At 37.5% G+C, this 4,938-nt stretch overlaps 1 long non-coding RNA gene across 1 annotated transcript; it reads right to left on the reverse strand.

Annotated features, from left to right (window-relative positions):
- Nucleotides 1–3,021: 3,021 nt before the first annotated feature.
- On the reverse strand, nucleotides 3,022–4,521 carry LOC127455685 (uncharacterized). Its single transcript, XR_007899726.1, has 4 exons — nucleotides 4,226–4,521; nucleotides 3,961–4,047; nucleotides 3,227–3,403; nucleotides 3,022–3,078 (listed from the first exon to the last, which is right to left on the reverse strand). It is a non-coding gene; the product is annotated as an uncharacterized LOC127455685 (long non-coding RNA).
- Between the last annotated feature and the right edge of the window lie 417 nt (nucleotides 4,522–4,938).

Genomic DNA, 4,938 nt, shown 5'->3' on the forward strand with positions numbered 1-4,938 from the left:
GATTTCGGGCAGAGTTTGGGTCAGTTTCTCAAGTATGACTTCAGGTTTTAGTCGGGTTTGTAAGTAATAAACGATGCATGTGAACAGACAATGTGACATGTGTCTAGCTTTTTTTAGCTACGCTAAAAACGGAAGAAGTTCAGGTTACAAAGAGGACTTCATGTGACTGTTACACATAATTCCAGATTGTTCTTCGCCCAGCAAAGTTTTAGCATTTGATAAACTGGAAGTCAAAGTTTTTCCCTTGTACTCTGGAGTGCTGAGTGGCCGCTGGCCTTTTTAAAACTGTGTATGTTTACTGTTACTATACTGTTACTGTTACTATACTGTTGCATATGATGCTTAAATAATATACAGCATATTGTAACAAATTTACTTGCTTGGAGAAGAAATTAGAAAGAGAGAGAGAGTGAGTTTGAGTTCAAGTCGATTCGGTCGTGTCGGTGGAGTTGGATCCAGTTGGGTCACACAGTCTCGGGTATGGGCAGGGTTCGGGCTTAAGGCCAATTCAGACCTCTAATCTGAACCCAAAAAGTATCTTTCTCTATTTCACCTGCCAAGCAACTGCTATTGAGATGACTGGAAATTCTTACAGACACCTTTCTTCAGGTATTATAGACCTCCTTGGTATATGTCTGATATAGCATCACCTTGAATATTTTTCTTTGTGTCCGTTCAAACATCACCTTTGCATCCTGTTGCTCTGAGCTTCTTGTGAGGAGGAGTCTGTGGTGACATTGGAAAATCTTTCATTTTCCCATCCTGTTGTTTGTGTGATCTCCCCAGCAAGGGTTTAATTTCTCTATTTCACCTTGCTGAACATAAGATTAAATGCACTTTTCCAACAGGGTGCAAGACAGGACACTAAACTAATGACCTATAAATCTGACCATGAGGAAAAGTCATGATTAAAAAGGTTTTCAGAATCACCAAAACTCCAGAATTCCAAGAACGAGGCCTGCGGGGAGTGAGGAGACAGGGCTAAAGGCGCCTTGTGTAATTCTGCCGCTGATGAAAACTCTTAATGCCATTTCTATCTTATCAAGGTTCCCATCCTCAGCCCAGCAATAGAGCTACCATCTGAATACTAATGTGTCAGTAAGGGCACACTAGAGTTCTATTAAAGAGAAAGAAATTCATGGCACACATGACCTGAGGAAAACTCCTCATCAATTACAGCACTGAATCCACAAACTCTCTTAATTTTCATCCTAACTTGTGTTGGATGGTAGATTGTGAGTAAATTGAGTGTGCGTGTGTTAGGGAAGAGGTAGCTATGATGAAATGAAAATTGAGCATTCTATATACAGTCAAAATAAAACACCTTTCACAGATCTTTTTTCTTCCATAATATGATATAAGGAGTTCTAATATACTTGAATGGAGCCATCCATTAGCATTCAGTCACATTACAGATTTAAATGATTAATGATACTACACAGCAAATTGGCCAGCATACATTTAACTCCACAGGTGTTAAATGTCACACTTTACTGGTGTATACAGGGGGGTGTAGTTTCCAGGGGGGATGAAACCCCCCCAATAATCAAACAAAGCAAGTACATATACCATGATCAATGGAAACATGTAGATGCTTCACACTGCAATCCCCATTGTCCCCTGTCTGCCAAACATGTTGAGTGGTCCAGAATTAATCTGCAGACTGAAACTGAACTTTTGACCATATGTTACAGTAGGAGTGAATGCACTTGGCTGCATAGGAAAGCTCCTAGTATGCTCCATTGATCCCTTGCTCCCTAATTAGGGAATGACTTAACCTTCAGTGTGTTGTCTGTCTGCACTGGTCTCAGAACAGTTTGAAATGCACCTTATTTTCATCCTAACTCCATATACAGCCTCTGAAAGCAACGTTTTCCGGCTTTTGGATGCATCCATTAATTCTCAATGTGATAATGCACAGTGAATATAGGATACTGTATTTTAAGGAAAATGAGCTGTGGTCATTGTGTTTAACAGCATGCTGTTTCGCAATAAATCGATTGAATTTTTGAAATGGCATGTCGGATGAAACTCTTTTTACTCAAACAGGTTTTAATGTAAAAAAAACTTAATGAGGTTTCTTACCAGATGTAGTTTTGTTGCCGTTTCTTCCAAAGACAAACTTAGCTGAGATCAGCGCCATGTTGTTTTGTCACATGACTCTTTTAAAAAAGAGTTTAACTTACTCTAAACCTGAGATCAATTGGTTTAAATTAAATTAAATTAGCAAAGCCAAAATATCATGACCACGCATGTGGACGCAAGGTCTCAGGCGGCTAGGGTAAATCATAGATTACTCTGTGCAAGTGTGTATTAAACACCAATTTAGTGTTTATTTTTACACTGACTAGGTAAATGTAAAGTCCCTACCGCAAAGTATTTTACTTTCAAAAAAACATATATATTTCTCAATGTTTGGATTGTGTTTTCAACACCCTGGAAGTGAAAAATAAACCATCTTGATGCTTATACACTGTTCCCTAAACATTTCTCAGTGTATCTGATCTGACTCAAAAAGGTTGTGTAATTCAGTGTTTAAATGAACAGTACACAATACGATTCCAAAACAACTGGATTTATTTTCCCCCAAAAACGCATGGTACATAGGCCACAAGAATCAGTATATTTCATTTGACTTAAAATCGACTTAAACAATGACATGACACAATTTTAGATTTATTGCATATTGGTATCACAATTTTTTATATTATGCAGCCCTTCATTACAACATATTATTTTACTAAGCAAATCTTGTGGAACCTTACTATGCATCCCATAGACCTTATTCACGCTAACGCCATCTTTTTAATAGGAATGACAACGAGGCTGCGAGGGATAAACTTACCATCTCTTCAGTGGCACGAACAGTATAAAGCTGTAAAAAGCTCCTAGATCACATCTGATTTTCCACAACTCATGTTGTCTGAAGTTTTATGTCTAATAAAAGTGATCTAAAGTGACTGTATGTCTGTCCCTCACAGCCTCGTTGTCATTCATGTCAAAAATCAAAGATGGTGCTGCGAGGTGGTGGTAGGAAATACACAAGCAACAATATGGAAGACATGTCACTGTCCCAATCTATGGTCAACAAAAGGAACAGACAAAACTATGAAGTTTCTCTTGAAGATTAATCTAATAATTATAATCAATTTAAATATAAATAAGCTATTTTATGTAAACATGAACTCATTATGCATTCCTTCAAATTACATGCAAAATTAACTACCTGTAGCTCCTTGCTGGTGTTGCACAACTCTGCAGACTGAATCAGACCACTCAAAAGCAGCGACTGGGTCAGGTTGTTGGCTTCTTCGATAACATTTTGTTTCATAGAAGAGCCCCACTTCTCCAGAAGTTTAGATAAAGTCTCCACTCTAATTAATAACTATTAGTCTTGAAACACCTAAAGTTGTAAATAGAAAAAAGTTGGAAATTACTTTGTCGCATTACATAGAGTATTGCAGCTCCACAGCCCATCCAATTTGAGCAATACCCTGTTCGTGCAGCACTTACCAGCCCTTTTGGATCAAGAAACATTGGGAATAAAGAAAGCACTTATGATGACTTTTAAGGATCATGGATCATTTTCTGTCAATACTGGTAGGTGGATTTTTTTTTCATTGTATTCACTTGTTCAAGGTTTAAGCAGTTTAGGAATGAAAAGGCTTCTTGACAGCAATCTCCCTCTAGCTGATTCTTGTGAAAAATGCCCTTTCAGTGCCTGGTCCATTCCTCTTAGAAGTGGCCCCAGGAGTACTGGTCCTTTTTTAGTCTCCAGGCTATGTATCCTGAGTTACTTTCCGCATCATAAACGTGTTCCTACAATGAGGTTTTAGTTAAACTAACAGCACTTAGAGGAAAGGCAGAGATGCTGTAGCTTAACATTCATCTCTTAAACAGATCATAGAAGAGGATCTAAGAGAAATATAAATTTTGAGATATATGTATAAAAAAACTCACATAGTCTTTTCTGGAGTAGGGATACTTGAGGGTGGGGAACCGAGTCACAATTCCCATTTAACACTGGTCTCCTTTGGTGGAATATTCCTGAGTAGAGAAATAAACCGCACTGTGTTCTACAGTATGTAGGAAAATTGCTCAAATGACTAAAATGAGATCAATGTACTGTAAATTACAATGGCCATCACCACACTGCATTGCCACAAATATATATATATATATATATATATATGATATAAAGGTGGAGTAACATCTTTTACCTTACCCATGTTTTTCAATCATGTCTGCAAGTGCAGTCCCGAGAATTCACCTTTTCCAAGACACTTTTGAAAAGCTTAAAAACTAGGATAAAAACTGTAAATTCATCCAAGAAAATAGAGTATTTGCATTTTCAGGCATATGTGTAGCTCTGGAAAATGGCCATCAACACGGGCTCTTTTAGGTGAGAGGAAAGAACCATCACTGTCTGATGTGCATGGCTGCGTGTCTGAAGATGATGCAACTGAATGAAGTGACAGTGTATCTGTTTTGCATGAAGATGGAGAGGATGGACAGGCAGGAGACTCTAAAAAAATATAAAAATTAGTGCTGTCAGTCGATCAAAATTTTGAATCGCGGTTAGTTGCTTAATTTTTGGTTGTTAATCATTAATCCTGAAATTTGAAACTATATGTTTCAAAATGCATTTATTTCCTTTTTGGGAAAGAAAACAAAACAATATTTAACAATATAATGCTTTATTAACATTTTCCAATCAAAGTCTCCCACAGTATAAAGATAGAAATGCACTAAAATAGCACTAATTTAAGAAACATGAAACATTTCCCAAGGTCTAATTGGGAGGTTGACTAATTGAAAGTACTAGTCCCCACATAGGTTACGGATTCATTGCAATGTGCATTAAATCTCTTAAACTCTCATCCTCCACAATATTAATAACCCGGCAGACTGTGGCTATCAGCTTTGCTACGGCAATCG

Source organism: Myxocyprinus asiaticus, chromosome 18 (genome assembly GCF_019703515.2).
Source record: "Myxocyprinus asiaticus isolate MX2 ecotype Aquarium Trade chromosome 18, UBuf_Myxa_2, whole genome shotgun sequence".
Taxonomy (NCBI): Eukaryota; Metazoa; Chordata; class Actinopteri; order Cypriniformes; family Catostomidae; genus Myxocyprinus; species Myxocyprinus asiaticus.